The 21,099-nt window shown below is 33.7% G+C and overlaps 1 long non-coding RNA gene and 1 pseudogene across 9 annotated transcripts; both read right to left on the bottom strand.

The window, feature by feature from the left end:
- Window positions 1-2,305: 2,305 nt before the first annotated feature.
- Window positions 2,306-13,778, bottom strand: LOC115963091. Of its 9 annotated transcripts, none has more exons than XR_004085690.1 (11): window positions 13,334-13,778; window positions 12,660-12,772; window positions 11,024-11,364; window positions 10,084-10,568; window positions 9,419-9,881; window positions 5,908-6,407; window positions 5,049-5,303; window positions 4,150-4,333; window positions 3,216-3,351; window positions 2,785-3,019; window positions 2,306-2,641 (listed from the first exon to the last, which is right to left on the bottom strand). It is a non-coding gene; the product is annotated as an uncharacterized LOC115963091 (long non-coding RNA). The 9 variants fall into 9 exon arrangements; XR_004085689.1 differs by lacking the exons at window positions 12,660-12,772; window positions 13,334-13,778 and adding an exon at window positions 12,363-12,545 and having other exon boundaries at window positions 10,084-10,184; window positions 10,319-10,568; XR_004085688.1 differs by lacking the exons at window positions 12,660-12,772; window positions 13,334-13,778 and adding an exon at window positions 12,363-12,546 and having other exon boundaries at window positions 9,419-9,887.
- Window positions 13,779-17,279: 3,501 nt separating this feature from the next.
- On the bottom strand, window positions 17,280-19,463 carry LOC115964166 (annotated as a pseudogene).
- Window positions 19,464-21,099: the final 1,636 nt, after the last annotated feature.

Below are 21,099 nucleotides of genomic sequence, written 5' to 3'. Positions count from 1 at the left end.
GAGGTTTTGATTAAGGCCATGGTCCAAGCTATCCCAACATATTCCATGTGTTGTTTCAAGCTCCCACTAGGTCTTTGTAATGAAATTGAAAAACTTATTTGTGGATTTTGGTGGGGACAAAGGGGAGATCGTAAGAAAATACATTGGGTAAAGTGGGAAAAAATGTGTAAGCCAAAATCTGAAAGTGGCAAGGGATTGAAGGAGTTGCCTTTATTTAACGATGCTCTTTTGGCCAAACAGACATGGAGGTTGCTGCACAACACAAATTCCTTGTTTTACAAAGTGTTTATGTCCAAGTTCTTTCCAAACTGCTCTATTATGGAAGCTAAGGAGGGCTATGGAGGGTCGTATGCTTGGAGGAGTATTTTGAAAGGTAGGGAGGTTATAAGGCGAGGAGCAAAGTGGAGAGTGGGCAATGGAGAATCTATTAAGCTTTGGGGGGATAAATGGTTGCCTTCTTTGCAAAGCCCAAGCCTCCAATGCCCCCTCACAGCTGAACTACAAAATGCCAAGGTGAGTTTTCTAATTAATCCCTCAACTCCCCTGTGGAATACTTAGCTGCTGCCTACTCTCTTTAGCCAGATGGAGTCAGACCAGATTGCAAAAATCCCTCTAACCCGCACCGTCTCTAAGGACTCTATCTTTTGGCCGTATGTGCAGTCCGGTCAATACACCACAAAGTCCGGTTATTACTTCCTCAAGACAAATGCTTAGTTGGTGAACTTGCAGTCCCCTTCCCAAGCCAAACTGATGAAACCACTTTGGAAGAGAATATGGAGCTTATCAGTGCTGTGTAAGGTCAGAAATTTTCTTTGGAGGGCCTGCAAAAACGCTATTCCAACTTTGAATAATCTGAAGCGCTGCTGCGTGGTGGAAGATTCAAAGTGTTCTCTCTGTGCCCAACATGATGAGGATGTTATCCATGCCTTATGGTCTTGCCCGGCCCTTGCACAAGTGTGGAATGAAGACCCTCAATGGAGTTTTAGAGGCCAAAATGTCTTCCCAGATTTTAGCCATTTGATCAGCCATGTTTTTGAGTCGGGATGTAGTGCCGAGCTGTTTGCTATGCAGAATTGGACTATTTGGTTCTAAAGAAACAAAGTCAGATCAGCTCCACCAGGTTTCCCCTTAAATCTGATAGTGCAGAGAGCTTATGAGGCGTTAGTAGAATACCGAGCTGCACAACCACGCCATTCTTTGTCAGCGCTGACAACCAGACAGCAGGCAAGATGGATTCCTCCTCCTCCAAACTGGTATAAGGCTAACTTTGATGTAGCAATCTTTGACGAGGTTGGCAGGGCTGATCTTAGAGTGATAATCCATGACAGCCAAGGTCTTGCAATGGCTGCTCTAACTCAGAATGTTCAGTTGGCTAGCTCGGTGGTGGAGATGGAAGCATTGGCAGCCACACGGGCAGTGGAACTTGCTGCAGAAATTGGTCTTGATAGAGTTATTTTTGAAGGCAACTCCAGCATTGTCATTAGAGGCTTAACAGATCAGGTTCCAAGCTTTGCTCCATTCGGCTTTCTCATAAAAGAGGCAATTGACTTGGCTAATCAGCTTACTAATGTAAAATTCCAGCATGTTGGTCGGGAAGAATATAGCGTAGCTCATAACCTTGCTAGGCATGCACAACATGTCACGGGTTTTTCTATTTTGATGGAGGATGTTCTGTCCTTTTGTTTTGAAATGTATCAGGCAAATTTGCCTTCAACTTAATAAAATCAGAGTGTTGTTTCTCAGAAAAAAAGTTTGTTTGTTTGTTTTTTTTTTTTTTTTTTTTTGAGAAATGCATGATTAGTTCATTACCCTTCACATTTAATTATGATTACTTGTCTTGCCTCATAAACCTGTTACCCTAATACAATACAACCATCATCTTCTTACCACTCTTAAGCCATCGCACAAGTTACAAGCTAAACCAACTAAGATTGGCTATTATGAGATTGATAGCAATAACACTTAAAAATACAATAACAAATCCAAAATGGCAGCTAACTAACTTAGTAATTTGGTACTATCAATGCATTAAATCATGTTTTTGATCTAATTATAAAGGGAGATATTCACATTTGTTGCATCGGTTTGGACCTTTTTCAACTTACATGCTGCAAAAACATTTTATTGGTAACTATAAAAATCTTCTTCAAACAAAGGAAGGAAATCTTTATATACATAAATAAGCTACTTATCGATACATGGAAGTCAAAAACAGCTCAGAAATTCGTTTCTTTATCAACAATTGGGTTCCCCTTTCGGTTGGCTTGGAGGATTATGCAATGATTTTCTTTCCAACAAACTGCAGACGAAAACTATACATGAGATACTCCTTCATTGAAACAACCTTATCCATATTTGCTCACCCTTATTATCTTGCTTTCCTCTTTCAGTAGCAACAGAGACAATAAATTTGTGGAAAGCACTCTGAATTTCTGATACCGTAGCAGCAAAAGCTGATGCCAAATTTTCAGTTACAGTTTCAGTTAATGTCCTTTTAAGACTTGTAGGCATCTGTTTTTATTCTTAATAGTAAGATTGACAGTGCGTTCCAAAACATGCTTCCCAAAATTCTTATGTATTGCTCTTGGATCATGTCTAGTGGTTTCCTTGTACCCCTCAGGAGCCAGCCTTGATTCAAATGCTAAAAGTCAAATGATAAGGGGCATTAAGAATGAGGAACCATGTTGAAGTGTTTCCATTTTACCTCACAAAAGCAGTAAAATAATAAAGAAAGAAAAAACATGGGAATAAATGTGTTGCAAGTAAGGGTGTAAAAAATATAACCTGGGCTTCCATAGAATTCAGGATCTTCTTCATCTTCATCATCATCCAACCTGACAACCCAAGAAGGTGTGGTGCTAACATCCTGATTATGTTTTTTCATGCTAAGAGTATGTCTCAAATTCTTGGCCTTCTTCAATTTGGTGGGAACTCATTTCTTGTAATGATGAACATATTCCTTTTGGGTCAAGATCCTTTCCAAATGTAGGAGATGAGGAGGTAGGCAACCACTTTGAACCTTATAAAAAGTGCGTTCAAGTCATGGAATTTTCATTCAAGATTAAATGAAGCCTTTAACAAATATACCAAGCTAAAAATGCTATATATGGTTTAAAAGTGACAGTCTAAGTATGTACCAGAAACCTCTCTATCACCAGGACCAAGACACAAGTTTATGTAGGATGCTTAAACCACGTTGGCATGGTTGGAATTACCTTGGAGAAGCTTCAAAGAGGGGCTGATAGGACTTTTAGTATTGTCATCATTTCTTTGCATGCAGTCAAGCAGAGCCATTTCCACAGTGTATTTATGCCTTCATATAAATGTTGGTTTTGTTGCTCCTTTTATATCCTATAACAGAGAGAAATGTAAGAGAGATGAATGATGCTCAAGAATTGGCTTAAGAGGCATATTGAGTCCTCAAATGAACATATGCAGCAGATGTGATAGCTAGATGGTTGATATATAGAGAGACTGAGAAAGCATATGGTTCTAGCTTTTCATTTTTAAAATGAAATCAGATTATGACCAAAGCATATACGAAATGCTATTTCTTAATATTTTATAACAGCCATTAGTATTAGAAAACTGATAACTCAAAACATTATAGTGAAGACAATACAATAGTAACAAGTAGACCAGAATTTCCTAGGTAAAATAAATCCAAAAAATTTGAGGGGTTTGTTTGAAACAAAAATTTGAAGGTTTACATATGCTATGCAACAGAATATGTTGCAGTACATAGATATACAAGTCTGACACAAAAATTGAAGGGAAATTGCTTTAATAAATGGATAAGAAAAATGGTAAATTAATTCTAAAATGAACTAGTTTATTCCAAAATGAAATATTAGAAAAAAGTACCATTGAGAAGAAATATGGATTTAATATTATTTTGAGCTTAGAATAGGAATCATATATTTTTCTAGATATTGGGAATAAAGCGAATCTAGGACCACTCTGTGCTGAAGTGCATGAGTACTAATTTGGATATGAAGGATGACCAAAATCTATAAATAGTATTAAAAAAAACAAATTTAATAATAATATATGAAATTGAAAGAAGAAAACAAAATCAAAAGGAATCATATTAGGTTTTGATGGAAGAGAGAAAACAAATGAAATGAAGAAGAGAATGTGACAACTCACAAATTTCAATGAAACAATTAGATTGGAAATTTGGAACCAATTCAAGCTTCAGTTCTTCATTTGGCTTTCCATGGAAAGTGAGTGCGCCACTTGCTTTGCTGGTAGGTAGTAGCACTCTTGCTCCTGAGCTTCTATTCTTGAAGAGATAAATAGTTACCCCAACCCCAAACAATCGTGAAGCATCCTTGACATTGGAAAAGTATTCGCTGATAAAAAAGAAATTATTGGAGGAAGTTACATCAAAAGAATTGCCAAGTGCTGCTAACCATGGCTTACAGAAATCATAGTCATAAATTCAACATTTTTTCCCTTAAGATTCAGATACACCTAACAATGAAGGCGATATTATCTTTTTAAACTTTGTACAAATAATGAGCCCTAATTATTAGAAAACTGAAAAGTCAAAAATTTGAAGGTCTACATATGCTATTCAGTAAAATAGGTTGCTCTAAATGGCAATACAAATTTGAAACTAAAATTGAAGGGGTCTCGCTATAAAATAAGTGAGTAAGAAATATGGTAAGTGGTGAAAAAAAAAAAAAAAAAAAAAAAGAACTACTTTATTCCAAATTGAAATGTTGGAGAAAAGGACATTTGAGAAAAATACCAATTTTAGATTATTTTGAGCAAAGAATAGGAATCAAAAGTTAATCTGGATATTTGGAATATGGCAAATCTTGGACCATTCTATGTTGAAGTACATGACCGCTAATTGAAGAATAACCAAAATATGTAAATAGTATATGAACAACAAATTTAATAAAGAGTGTGCGAACTTAAATGTTAGAACCAAAAGTAAAGATTCATAATAGGATTTCTTGAAAGAGAGAAATTAAAAAAAAATTTTAAAAAAATAAAAAGAAGAAGAAGAAGAAGAAGACGAAAATGAGAGAACTCACAAATTTCAATGAAACAATTTCGTTGGAATCAATTTTAAATTCCCTCCATTGCAATTCTTGGACCACTCTTGCCGATTCCATATCCCTTGCAAAGTGACCAGTTAGAAACAAAACATTGGGCTTCAATAACCATTCTAGGATACTTCCATCTAGCTTTCCACAAAAAGGGAGCACCTCCTGAATTTCTGATAAGTAGTAGCAGTTCTTGTTCCAGAATTTCAGTTCCTAAGATGATGAAAAGTTACCACAGCTCCTCTGCAAAGGCTCCAGCATCAACAAAATTTAATGCCTACAACTAAGGAGAAATAGGTATCAAACTGGCCAAACAGCTCAGGTAACAAAAAAATATATATATTGGGCTCCAACATCATCAAATTTAATGTCTCCAACTAAGGACATATAGGTGCCAAAGCTGGCGGAACAGCTCAGGTAACAAAAGAACATTAGGCTCTGAAATGGGTGCTATGTGAAGTATCCTTAACAAAAGAAATTACTGGTGGCAGTTACATCAAAAGAATGTCAAGTGCTACTAACTATGGCTTACAGAAATCATTGTTAAATACTAATAAAGATTATGAAAATATAAGGGGTTGATAATTTAAATGAATTACTTTTTAAAAAAAATTCTTAATTTCTGAAAAATATTTGATGTGCTAAAAGAAATCCAATCATCACGAAAAAACCACAATGAAATAGAGCTAAAAATTGAAGATACACAAAAATTATGCAATAAGTATATGTTACATAAATATGAATTAATGGTTATCTTAGAACCTTTTGTGCTAAACTACATGACCTCTAATTGGGACAATGAAAGATCACAGGTATTTGTAATTTAGTAATGCAATGAGCCACTTACATCATAAGGAGATATTGCAATGAGCCAGTTACACCATAAGTGGATATTGCAGCTTTTTGCAAATGTACAGCTCATGTAAGAACAATAGGTGGCTTTCCTCTTATTGTCTAAGACATTCTCAAATATGTTAAGAGTAGGGTCCATCCAATAGCCTAATTTTCACCGTTGACATATGATTGACCAAAAAGAAGACTGATTCTTTTCCATTTCTTTTTATATTACAAAAGAACTTCTACCATGTTAGAGAATTTAATTGTTGAAACTTACTGGTCATCCATCTGAATAATGATCTTTAGACAGCTTCTTGTTTAATACATTCATTAAAATAGATATCTGGAATGTGGGAAATCCTAGACCGCTCTGCACCACACCCCTTTTCACATCTTTCAATTAATTTGGAGCAATGACAGGATATTTAGCTCTTCGGTTGGATTCGGGGTTGGTTAAAAGCTCCATGAATAAATGTTTCCTCCAGCTGAACACATTAGATATGCCAGTGCCTGCATATTGAGGTAACATATTTAACTGATTAATAAATTTTTAGTTTGAATAATGAGAATCCATATGTTGTTAGTTTTGTTAGCTTTTTAACATCCCAGGCTCCTAATTCGTTATATCCATGTTAGCAACTAAAAGTGTCAAAGCAAAGGACATTTCACACTATTCAAGCTAAGTATAATAACACATATATGGAGTATAATAACTAATATAACGCACAGAAATGACTTTCATATTAAATACTGTCAAACTACAATTCATTGATCTGACTGTTTTTGATACATGAACACATATATGGATTATAGGTTTGACATAAAACTCTTCCAAGATCATTAACCAAAGAATATGACAATATATTTAAAGCAAAAAAGAGAAAGCATATCAGAGAACAAATCATGAGCAGTTAGACGACTTCAAAGTGAAACAGCAGATTGAAGGAGGTTTGAGAGAACATGCCAGTTTTAAATTATTTGACCTTAGAGTAGGATGTATCAAATATTTATCTTAACAACTAGAAAATGAGCAATCTTTGACCAGTTTGTGCTAAACTACATGACCTCTAATTGACACAATGAAAGATCACTGATATTTTAATTTAGTGATGCAATGAGCTACTCACACCATAAGCAGATATTGCAGCTTATCCTAAATGTATAGTTTATTGCGGAAAATATTCTCCGTATTTAGTTATATGATTTTCAAATACGTTAGTGTAGTGTGTTCAAGTAGATGAAGAGGAGATAAAAAATTAGTCCATCCACATTTATAACAGCCTATTTTTCACTATCAACACGATATTGACTAATGAGAATGATTCTTTCACTTTTCATTAAATTACAAAAGAATTTCTCCCTTGTGAGAGATTTTAATTGTGTGTTGTTGGTGAGAAATTCAAGTGTGATGAAGAGGTTCAAGTGCATCATGTTGAACAAATATTCAAAGCTCTAATTACATCTCCTACTTGCTAGATAATATCTGCTATCATTTATATATCTGTACATGTACACACTTTGACAAATTGTCTCAAGTGCATAAAGATGACAACAGTATAATTATAAGCAGGGGGAAAAGAATGTTCAAAACAATCTGGAGAAGATCTAAAAAGACTCCTCAATCTCCAAAGGCTCCTTTTATCTCTTGCAAGGGACTAATGACAATTGACAAAGAGTTTCAGCTGCAATTTACGGCAGCAAAGATTATGAGAGGTCATAGCAAGACACGGCATCAATCATCATCAATTGTCTAATGACTCAAAAAGCTTTATGCATGTTGTGAGTAGAACTTATGTAATCAACCATCAAAAAAAGTAGAACTTATGTGATCTGTTTTTGGCAACCATCCTCAACAACCAATGACATCCAACTCATTCACAAGAATCACAAAATTAAGAAACTATCAGAGTCATGCATTTATCCAGTTTCAAGGGAAAATTCTTTACTAAACCACCGTGCAAAAAGGATCAAGAAACAACAATATTGGAGCATATGATGCATTTTTCCTTTTCTAAATCATTATGGAAGTCATCAGAATTTATCAACACTGTGGTAGCTTGAACTACTTATATTAGTACTAAAAATAGTAACTTTTTTGATAGGTAGTACAAAACCAAATTCTCAACCAAAATATATTAAAACTATTAAATAATAGACATTTAGCATTTATAGGGAAAAGGCCCATTATCTTATATCTAAGGGATCGAGAACAATCCTACAACTATTTGCATGATCTAGAGCAACTAGAATGGTCCCCTGTTGGGTAAGACCATCATGTCAAGGTTACAAGAAGAAAACCACACAATAGTGGAAAACCTTAATTGAATATGGTACTTTTAAATTTTCTAATAGAGATGTGTATAAATGAATTTAATGACAACCAAGAAGTAAAAAGACTATCTATAGATCTCTACCTCATAATCCCGAAAGCTGTTGAAGTCATTTGCATGAAAGCCTTATGTTAGGAAACCATAACAAACAACATAGGATTTGAAAGGCAGAAGAATTATCAATAATCCGTAAATTAAGGAAGGAAAATATATATTGCTAGTTATATAGAGAATGGAAGAAACTATGGCCTATGTACAAGAAAATCCTTGGCCTCACCTAATGCTTTGTCAGAAGTGTTGTCAACTATGTATACTGGTAAAAACTTAAAAAACAAGTATATGATATAGTTCAATATTACCTATGACCAGAATTTTTTAAGGAGAGAGAAAGAGAACTCAAGACAATAAAATCAATATATTTTCAGTGCAATCTTCAAGTATTCTAATTACCAGTACTATGTTGTCATAAATTAATCTCAGAAAAATGAAAAGCAATCAGGGTCTGGTTCAATTTGAATTGTGTCTCAATATGCTTCCTTGTGGGGTAAAATATACGAGACTTTTAAGTTCATGCACAACTCTGATTGGGGTAAAATAAATAATTGATGCAATCAATTATTCTAAAGTTTGAAAAAAAAAAAAAAATCATGACATTAACAAAGTAAAGGTCAAAATGATACTCTAGAAATGACTTGAAATTTGTACAAATAAAGTGCCTTAATTATTAGAAAACTAACAAGTCAAAACTTTATAGGGAAAATGCAATAGTAAGAAGTAGACCAGAAATTTATATGGAAACTAACCTTATTTTTTTAATAAGAAATAACCAAAAAAAAAAATTATCGAAAAAAAAGAAGATATATATATATATATATATATGAGGGCCTACATTCACCACCCAGAAAAATTTGTTGCACTACATTGCAAACAAGTTTGAAATAAAATTGAAGTGATATTGCTAATTGGAAAATGAAGGTGTAGAGATTTCGTCTTTACAGATGGATAACCAAATCTGGAAATAGTATATGAACAACAAATTTAGAAACTTGTATATAAAATTGAAAGTAGAAAAGAACCAAAAATTAGGATTGACAATAGGTTTTGTTGGAAGAGAGAAATCAAAAGAGAAGAAGATGTTAATGAGAGAACTTAGAAATCAAAAGAGAAGAAGATGTTAATGAGAGAACTTACAAATTTCACCAAGTCAATTGCATTGGAACCAATTTAAATTTCCCCACTGTGATTCTTGGAATATGACCAATCTTCTACCAATGGAACTCTAGCAAACAGTAAGAAACAAAGCATCAAGCATTGACAACGACTCCAGGAATCTTCCATTTAGCTTTCCATAGAAAGCAAGGGCACCTCCTGCATTGTTGGTAGGTAGTAGCAGTTCTTGTTCCAGAACTTCAGTTCTTACAAAGACGGAAAGTTACCATAGAACATATGCAGAGGCTCCAACATTATCAAAATTTAATGCCTCCAACTAAGCACATATAGGAGTCAAAGCTGGCCAAATAGCTCTGACAACCAAAAGAAGATTAGGCTCCAAAAAGGGTGGTGTGCGAAATATCCTTGACATTGGAAAAAAAAAATCCTCTGATAAATAAGGAATTCTGGTGGCTTTTACATTAGAAGAAATGTCAAGCGCTACCTGTCACTTACAACATTGATACAATAACATCAACACGTGAACACTGTTAGTATTAGAATATCATCAGAATACCAGAATGAAATAGATGCTATTGTAAGGAAAAGTGAAAGGGAAGAGGGGATAATTGGCATAAATGGTATACTTAATGGATTGAATTAGTACTTCATATATTTGAAGACAAGTGAAGATTACGGAAACTTACCAATTCTCATAAACTTCCTATAGCTTGTGGCTAGATTAAAAGTCCATAAGTTAATTCATTTTTCCTCCAGCGGAATACAATAGATATACTGTCCCTAGTGTCTGCACTTAATGGCAACTTTTTTATTGATTAAAGGAGAAATGAAGGAATTGGGAGCAAATAAAAATAAAAAACTCTTATGTTGTTGTTAAGGAGAGTATTAGAAAAGAAAGGAGGATGAGGTGAGAGAACTTACTAGTCATCCATCTTAATAATGTATATGATCTTCAAACTGCTTCTTCTTTGATAAATTCATCAAAAAATGATATTTGGAATGTGGAAAGGAAATCCTAGACCACCCACTCTGCACCGCTCCCCTTTGCACAACTTTCCTTTGATTTGGGGCAGTGATGGATATTCTTCTCTTCCGTTTTCTTGGCAGTGTTAAAGCTCCATGAATAAATTTTTCCTCCAGCTAAACACAATAGATATGCTATACCCAGTGCCTGCATATCAAGGCAAAATATTTAACTGATTGAATAGTCTTTTAATTCTTTCAACAATGAGAATCCATGTGTTGTTAGTTTTGTTAGCTTTTTAACATCCTAGGGTCCTAGCAATTAGTTTGTCATATCCATGTCAGCAACTAAAAGCGTCAAAGAAAAGGACATTTCACATTGTTCAAGCTAAGCAATAACAATACTAGACACACAGAATGACCTTCATATGAAAAATTGTAAAAGTACAATTCATCAATCCAACTGTACTCAATCTATACATTGTTTTGGTGACATATGAACACATATATGGTGTTCCCATGCACAACTTTACGTGGACTAAAAGTTTTGTTTATGCAGATATGCACATTGGCTACAGAACACACTGACTATATATAAATACAGTTCGAAGTAAATTATATATACAAATCCCAAATGGCAAAGAAAAAACAGATCATATGTACCTTGGCATCAGTTGAATCAAGTTGATTATTTTCCTAGATGCAAACAGATCATATGTACCTTCATATATTTGATAGTTTGCAAAACTCAGCACTCTATCAGCAGTCAGCAACAATCACCTCGATTTCGTTGGATTCATAAACAAACTTCTCTTACTCATCACAGCTATAAGTAGTCCCTGTGCAACTCTGATTATCAGCCCAACCCCAGCTTCCTCCTTGTCCTTGAAGATTGCTCTCTCAATATTAAGTATATACATTCCTCCTTTGTTCATCAGCTTGCAATTATAATCAATTGTTCCGCCAACTGGAAACAATAGGCATATTGTCTCAATTGCATTTTCCTACACATGACATCAATACAATTATGTCATGAAGTGAAGAGTCTTGGGAAAACAGAATAGAGGAATGAAGAAATAGGAGTCAACTAGAATTATGATTGCCTATTTCAAAAGTATGCTCAAAGCAATCATGGAAGATCCAAATAGAGTCCTCAATCTCCAAAGCTCCTTTTATCTCTTGTGGGGACTAACTACGATTGACAAAAGGTTTCAGATATGATGAATGGCACCAAAGGTTTCATCACAGGACTTAAGTGGTCATTAATTGTCTATAGTTTCAAAAAATAAATATTAAACCAAGTAGAACCTGAATCTAAGTGATCTGTTTTTGATTGGCATCCTTAACAACCAAAAATATCCAACTCATTCACAAGAATCACAACTTACCCATTTGTTAAAATAAAATAATTAAGAAACTGGCAAAGTTATGCATAACCAGGCACTTCAGTGAGATATTAACATTTATTGCATCTTGCCTTTTCTAAACCGCTATGGAAGTTGTCAGAGTGTATAAACAATGTGGTCAGCTTATAGATACTGGTCCATCACCATATATGCAAGCGAGTGGGATCTATCCTCCAAACAATTGCATGATCTAGCTCAATTAGAATGGTCACTTGTTGGGTATGAAAATAATGTAAAGCTTACAGGAAGAAAACACCAAAATAGGTGGAAAACCTTAATTGAATCTAATTTTATGAGGGTTAATGGACTTAAGAAAAGGCTTCATAGTCTTTTACTCAAGGTTTCAAAGTGTTGCAAATATTGTATTCACTCTCTCATTCTCTCTTCTCTCAATTTTTTATTTTATTTTATTTTTTTATAATTTGTTGTTATCTTTAATTATTTGCTTATAGATTCTGAATAATTAACAGAGAAACCTCGCAGGTGATACTCGGGTGTAAATCAACCAGTAAAAGGCCATGAAAATCATAGAAAAGGCAGCAGGCAACTTCAACCACTGCAGCTGGTGCTAATGGTGTGTCATCTTATAAGCTTACCAAATCTTATAAGCTTCCATTAGCTTGCGGCTAGATTAAAACTCCATAAGTAAATTAATTTTTCCTCTGGCTGAACACAATAGGTATGCTGTCCCTAGTGTCCACATGTTAGTTTTTTAACATCCCATGCTCCTAGCAATTAGTTTTTTGACAATTTTGTTTATGCAGATAGGCACAATGGGTACAAAACCCAGCCACTGTACAAATAAATATTAACTGAATTGGATCTCGTAAAGCACCAATTAATTAAGAAGTAAGTTATATGCACGTATCTGAAATGGTAAAGTGAAAGCAGACCTGAAGTACCTTGGCATCAGCAGTCATCGAGTTGGTTATTTTCCAAACCTGAAGGAACTTGGCACCAGTTGTCATTGAGTTGGTTATTTTCCAAGATGGAATCTTCTTGCAAGCTTCATGATTTAGCCAAAATAATTAAAATGTGTTAGAAACCTTCAAAAGCTAAAACCAATATATAAATATATTAGAACCATCAACACCTTCAGTGCTGTCTAAAACTTATAAGAAATTTAAGCTTTGCTTCCACTAGTAGAACTAGGGATCACATAATTTTATAGACCAGTAAAATTGATCTTCCAACCCAAACATGAAAACAAAAATCCGCAAGACCTGTTCCCACTCAATGTCTAATCTCATTCTTATGCAACCCAACTCCAATTCTCACAATAAATTCACTCAAATAAACATAGGAAATATGACCCTGCAACCCAAATTAATAAAATCTATTTCCAACTTTTACAGAGACCTAAAAACAAGAACTGCTCCATGTATTACTAGAATTCCAGCTCAGGAAATTGAAAAGGAGTATGCTTTCATCAATGGACATAATCAATTTGACACCAATAAGTGAAGGTTAAAAGAAATGCTGAGAAATAATTTGACATCAATTCAAGTCTGGACACTCATATGTAAAGTTAACTCCTCAAGGGAAGGAAACACCGTCAACACCTCACATGCGCTTGTCAACTCCTTTGTATCCTTCCACTCTTTTAAGTTATACATCTCCTTCAATTCGAGTGTTCTCAATGCCGGAAATAATGTAGTAGTATTTCTGTAACTCCCATCACTGTAACTGTAAAACCCACTTCCTATACTTCTTGCATTCTCCATTCCATATATTTTAAGAACCCTAAGACAGGGTAGATGCCCCAGAGTGGGAACTTCTTCACATTCTACACACCAATTCAATTTGATATGAATCAGATTGTGAAATAGCGACAAATCATTAACCCAAGATGGGAATTTCTTTCCTCCATACCATTCGATTGTTAAGCTTTTCAAATTTGGGTGAGGATGGAGGCCTTCCAACACCTTTTCATCTTTATCATACCTGTCCACTGCTATTGAGTTCCAGCATAATCCCAAGTTGAATATTTCCTTTTCTTTTAATTTTGCACTTTTGGCTTCTTCCTCATCTTTCACCTCCTCTAAATTGTATATGTTTATTTTTCCTCTGAGATTCATTAATCCTATAACCCTCATCTCGACCCACAACAAAAGATTTCAATGTTTGAAGGCAAGTCAACAGTCCTATATATTTTTTAGAAAATAACATCTATCAATACTAATATGTCTCAAGTTAATCAAATTGCTTAGGTCTTCCGGAAGCTTCATGAGGTTAGGGCATTTTTCAATTCTTAAAGTTGCAAATTGTAGAGTTTGGTAATGAATTTTGGTAATTCCTCAATTTTAGTGTGCAAGATGTGGAGAAGCCTCAAATGTATCAACTGCTCAATTGAATTTGGCAATCCTATTATATTATGCCCGGATAATTTTAAAACACGTAAGCATTTATAATTTGATAACATGTCATCAAAGTCTAGATTTTTTTAAATTAATGTGCGCATTTTTATGAAACTATCTCCACTAAATGAAGTTCTTGGTGTTGTTTCACCGTCAAGATCAGACAAATAAAGGCTGTACTTTACTAACTTGTCCACAAAATCTCCCTCCAAAATTAGAATTTCAGATTTTGAAATTGAGATGGCAAAATCATGCACCAAATTATGTATTTTGCAATTAATAATATCACCACAAACACCCTTTCTAGCATTTTGGAAAAAGGAAGTAGCCAACAAAATATTGAAATACGCATTACCAATATCTTCCATCACCGTATTACCTTCTTTAGATGGTCCAAAAACCCTTCAGCCATCCAATACTGAATTACTTCATCCTTTTTCATGGCATCATCTTTAGGGAAAATAGCACAGTATGCGAAACATTGTTTCAAAGTTGGTGTTCGAAGATGATCATAGCCTAACTTTAATATGTGAAACACTCCATCATTATCATCATCCAATAAATCCCAAATTTTATTATTTTGAATTGATAACCATTCACTTTTATCATGTATAAAGTACATTATTCCCCCTAAAACTCTTGCAGCCCATGGAATCCTTCTACATTTATTAGCAATCGCCCTTCCAATTACAGCAAAATCTCCAGTTTAAAGTCGTTGTCTTTCATTTACAAATGCTCTCTTCTTGGATATGGACCAACAATCAAATTTTGTTAATTCATTTTGGGGAAGTATCTCCGTGATTTCTGTCACATTGTCATGACAGGTTACTCCAACATTGTTATTTCCAATATATGGATCAAAATTTGAATCATCAAGGAAGGAGTTTATGTCATTGTTGAAGCTAATCTCAGGGATCGAATTCATAAACTCCACTCGAAGATCAAAGCTAGCAATGTCATATCTAAGTCCATTTAATGATTTGTTGATGGTCTTAATTTTGTTTGCTATATTGATAATGTCATTAGAGTGTGAATAGGACTTCAGTACCTTTTGCTGAAGAATGTTATAGCCAAACTCGTCTAGCACATCATCAATGTCATAAGCAACATATCTAAACTTTGCAAACCAAATCCTCACAAACTCATCACTTGCTTGTCTTTTCTCAGCATCATTTAACACAAGTTGAATTTGGATTAACAAGATAAGAAGGTCTATTAGCCCTTCCTTGAAACCCAACTCAAAACTAATATGTTGCTCTATAACAGTTGATCTCAACTTGGCTAGAAGTCCCACCACAAAAACACCAAGTAAAACTTCAGCTATTTATTCTGCCTTACTCTACATAAGAGATAATAGTATGAAAATGTTTGTGGAGTGTGGTCTACAATTTTATTAAAAATAAACAAGGTGGGTCCAGATATATTTATATATTGGAAATATAAAAAGCTTGTACTACGATTTTTACCTTTTTAATTTTTATACAATAATTAATATTTTTTTTCTTTTGGAGTTTTATAATAATTAGTCGCAAACACACGCGATACATGAGAATATATAATTATTTTGAAATATGGTTAATATATAACTTATTTTCTAAATTTTATTCTACATAATTTGTTCTCCCTAAAAATTAAACAAATTCTAAAATAATTTCTATTTCTCTATTTTTACAAATGTATAATTTTATCATTTATGGAGTTTTTGATTTTTTTTTTTTTTTTTTTTGGAAACTAAGTATTGTTTTAACACACACACATGGGGAGAGGATTGATATTATTCTTTTTAAGCTATCCATATTTTTCTAACTATTGTTATTATGCATTATATTTTCCTAATTTCTTTTTATATAACTAAAATTTTTAAGTTTCAAATATATCATTCAAATTTTTTACTCTCTTAAGAAGATTGTCATGATAATCAAAACTTATCATATAGTTACAATGAATATTACTCAAATAATTGATAGTAGTATAATACTCCCAACCCAAACTTTTTTTTTTTCTTCCTATTTTTAAGTAAGTACACCGAAATGGATTGAAGTGGACCGTTATGGACCAAACTGGAATGAATTGGACTAAACGGAACTGCAATCGATTGAATTAGATTGCAATGGACCAAATGCCAAATCATAATTAGTAAACATAACTCAAAAAATTAATTAAAATTATAATAATAAAGTGATGTAAAACCATTATCTCTGATAAGTAACATATTCGTTCTATTGGCCAGCTTGTTAGACAATTTGCAAAACTATTGGGTTGTTATGTAATTGGAAGTGCTGGAAGTAAAGAAAATGTATATTCTAGTTGCATTATTGTCTCTCTCTCTCTCTCTCTCCAAGTCATCCTTTGTTTTGAGTTCCAGACAAGTGGTTGAAAGATTCACTTTCTTCTGCCTGAAGTTTACCAAGCATGCTTGTTCTTCTTATGGGCCTTAAACAGAAAAGGGTAATTTTTGCAATTTCTTATTCATTAAGGATTTACCTAACATGACATACTATTGAGGTATAAGATATGAGGCTTTTCTTTCATTAGATAGAGTTTACCTCCAAATCAGTTTGGAAGAAACTTCATCCAACCCACCATGTGATGATTCAAATGACTATTCATGTTTGATTTACTATGGTGATAATTGAAGCTATGATTTTATTAGTGGTGTAGCTGCAAGGAAGAGTAAAGAACATGGTTTTCAAGTTCATTGGTCAAGACCTCCTCCTTATTTTTTCCCTTTAAATGTAAGTTGAAGGAATTCAACCCCAGATTTAACCTCACAGATTGAAGGGAGAAGAATGCCATTATATCACATGGCCAATGGCCAATAACCAAGCAGTATTTCCATTAATTTTTAGTGCAACTGTAAATGATTGTCAATTCAAAATATGTAAAAAATACATGCACTCACATATGATAGCATTTATTAAGTATTGGACAATTTCTCTTTATTTTCACCCTACATATACATATAGAATTATTCTCCATAGGCACTAGCCATAACCCAACAAACTAAACTAATCTTGACCCTCAAACCTAGAAGCCTTCCACAACTTAGACTACGATGTGCTCGTGAATGATTCAATCATACATTGTATGAATGTAGCATGAGCGTTGTGTCTAATTACCATTTTAATTAGACACAATGCTCATGCTACATTCATACGATGTATGATTGAATCATTCACGAGCAACAACCACCACTTGTTTTCCAAAGTTGCGACCACTAAAAAGTCTAACAAGGGCAGTTGGACCACTCTCAAGGCCTTCAACTATGTCTTCCACATACACCAACTTCTTTTCTCTAATGTAAGGCAGCACAAGGTCTAAGAACTTGGGATATAGGTGATAATAATTGCGATGTGTATATCCTTTTATTTGGATCGACTTGTATAAGATCTGCATCAAATTTTTGATATCTTCAGGCTCATCAAGATTGTATTGTGAGATCATTCCGCACATAGCAATGCGACCATGGTGTCTCATGTTGAGGAGCACAGCTTCAAGCATTTTGCCCCCAACATGCTCAAAGTAAACATCAATGCCTTCAGGGAAATACCTGGTGGCAAACAAAACCACAAAGTTAGTGATGCATTTTTTCACTGTTTGAAATGTGTCCACCCAGTCATTAGAAAGTAACTAAAGAGATAATATTTGTTGGAGGAACTGGGTGTATGAATATTGAATGGCATAGCCACATTTTGAGTTTTTGAATTTTTCAACTAATGCGGCACATTTTGGTCCGTTCACTGAACCAATCAACTGGATAATAAATTACTGTAGATGAAGCAAGCTCAACTTGAAAAATCCAATGCAAATTATGTTGTATGTTAGTTACCTTTACAAAGCTGCGTTCAAGTCATGCTCTTCTTTGTAATTGAAAGCTTCATCGAACCCAAGCTTATTCTTCAATAGATCAACCTGATGCGGAAGAAAAAAGAATTCATTTGAAGGATAGACTCTTCAATTCACAAAGTAATAGAAAAGAAAGAAGGAATCAATGAATGAAAAAAGAAACAGAATTATTGCAACATATATGGTATATAAAATGAAACTTGATATTATACGACACATCTAAAATAGCAACCATTGCGTGCTATACCTTTTCTTTACTTCCAGCACTTCCAACAACATAACAACCCTCCAACTTTGCAAATTGGCCAATAAGCTGACCAACTGCACCAGACGCTGCTGAAACATAGACATATTCTCCTTTCTTAGGGGCCCCAACCTCATAGAAACCAGCATATGCAGTCATACCAGGCATACCTGTGGAATAAATAAAAAAAAATCCTCAAATTTAGATGGAGCATTGAAATTAATTCAAAAGTGAAGTAACATAACCAAGAAAAAAAAATATAAACTAAAGCAATTAAGCATTGATTTATACTGCTTTAATTTACTTTATGGGTCAAGTATCTAAAATATGAGTATGCAGATTTCAACTTGATTTGCTGAAATTTGTACTAGTTTTAGTTTTGGAGAAAAGTATCAGTAGGAGATCTCACCTCTAAAACTAAAGCAATTAAGAGTCTATGATGTATTTGGGCTTGCACATTTGTATATGCATGTTATCTTAAATGAATTTGAACTTTATAAACAAAGCTTATCGAGAATTCCAGTATGATAAGAAAGAGGTACATCAGTATGTTGGATTTTAATGAGTGTTTCAGTTTTAGTGATTAGAGTGTACTCTTCCCATCCTGTGATCCCCCAAACCAAGTCCCCTGCCTTAAATTCTGGATGCCCAGAATCCAATACTTTCGCCACACCATACCCGAGAACTGGCTGCATGTGTATATGGTTTCACCAAAATTAGAAAACAAATTACAAGCTCAGTATCACATGTATACACCATGGTATATAACAAATGCCAAAGCTACAAATTTTAGTATAAAAAGTACATGATAATGAATTTGTCAAACTTCAACATATAATAAATGTCTCACTAATTTGTGACACATCTCATTCAGTTATGTAGTAAAATTTATAGTATTCCAAAAAAAAAATTATAGTATCCTTCGGATTGACTTACAGAGCCAGGGGTGTAGAAAATATATCCAGATCTAGAGAGACCTGTAGTTTTCCTCATAAAGAAATGCATGACTGGATCGCAGGACAGATATAGGTTCTTCACCAAAACTGCATTTGAATTTTCAGGAACCTTTAACTTAATGGTTCCAGTGGTCAGGTACATGTCTGATTCTTTAGGAGAACCAATGACATAGTCTCTGAATATCACTTGTTTGTTGCTCACTTCATCTCCAACTCTCACCATTGCTACTCTCTGTCTCTCTCTCACTCTATATATCCTCTTCAAGAATTTAATATAAAACTTTTTGTGTCAATGTTTTTTATGTGTAATGGTTCTTCTCTACGGACCACAGAGTTCTATTTATAGAGCACATTTGGAAGAGAGAAATGAAATATGTTTCAGATTGAGTTCCATGCATGACGGCTGACGTGTCCGGGATGCAAAGCAAATACATAGTATTCTTAGGTGCACGTATTTGCTTACGCTATAAATGCTCTAAACTTCGAATAGTCAACACTTTGTACCATGGACTTGAAGACTGAGAAGTTCACCACTACTACAATTTTAGATCATTTACAAGTTGATATGGGTTCTAATTACAATTTTAAAAATGTAGATTACATACATACATATATATATATATATATATATTTTTTTTTTTCTTTTTTCGATAAAAATATATATATATAAAATGCTAATTTTTTTTTTTTTTTGAGAGACAGTTTTTAACCTGTATCTTTCTCTTTTGATAATTACTCTTTATTATTATATCAAGATATCAATTGCTTTTTATAAATTGCACTTGTTGCAAGTTAGTATATATGGTACAATTGCCGCTTGAAAATTAGTCTTATATTTTTGTACATATCAAATAAGTATTTGCGTGATCGAAGAAGACTGCATCTCTTTGCATTGTAAAACTAAATTAGGTTTGTACTTTCTTGGAGTCAAGAATGGGAGCCCACAAATCAAATTATATTTCTTTTAATCATGCGGGCCTTTGTACATATCAAATAAGTATTTGCGTGATCGAATAAGACTGCATCTCTTTGCATTGTAAAACTAAATTAGATTTGTACTTTCACGGAGTCAAGAATGGGAGCCCACAAATCAAATTAAATTTCTTTTAATCATGCGTGCCTTTCTTTTGTCTTTCTTTCCTTTTTAGTCTCACCAAGACTTTGGACCAAGTCATCTTTATCTTTCAATTATCTTTTTCTTTTCTTAAAAAAAAAAAAAACAATAAGCTAGTTTAATTTCCTTTTATATATATATCCCTTTAAGATAAACTTGTAAACAATTAAACTAGAAAATTTCTGTGGTTTTGTATCAAAAAAAAAGAAAATTTCTGTGGTTTCTAATTATCTCAAGTTAAAGGTGTTATTGCGAAGACGCCAAAGAGGAAAAACCTTGTTCTCTTTCATTTCACCCTTGAAAGTAAAACAGATGGAGTTACAAAAGCCCTTTTCTATTTCAAAATTTTTGATTCATTGCTAAAAGAATAGCCCTATTGTTTTGCTCCCCACTGCTTGACGAATGGTAAGAACACATTGTGTTGGTTGACGGTTGTCGTCCACTGCAACAAATTACGGTGGTAGTTGAAGCTTTGATGGTATCGGTGGTGCAGATGCAAGGAAGAGTAAAGAATTTGGTGCTCAAGTTCCTTGGTCAAGACCTACGAAGCATAAATATGGACACGGCTACAGGTACGTATAATGACATAACAATTTTTGAAAAATTAGGACATAACAGGGATACACATATTAATTAATTATTAAACATTTTTTTAGTTATATTTTTAAAGATTGTTAAACTTTTTATTTCATATAATGTTAAAAATATATCAATTTAATAGCAATAATGGATAATAAAGTGAATTCATGACTAATAAACAATGTTTATAAATTAAAATATAAACCAAGAATAAAATCCAAATAAAATGTACCAGCT

The sequence above is a fragment of the Quercus lobata genome, chromosome 10, assembly GCF_001633185.2.
Source record: "Quercus lobata isolate SW786 chromosome 10, ValleyOak3.0 Primary Assembly, whole genome shotgun sequence".
In the NCBI taxonomy this organism is placed as follows: domain Eukaryota; kingdom Viridiplantae; phylum Streptophyta; class Magnoliopsida; order Fagales; family Fagaceae; genus Quercus; species Quercus lobata.
The sequence above is the reverse complement of the archived record's forward strand: the minus strand, read 5'-3'. Positions and strand labels throughout refer to the sequence as shown.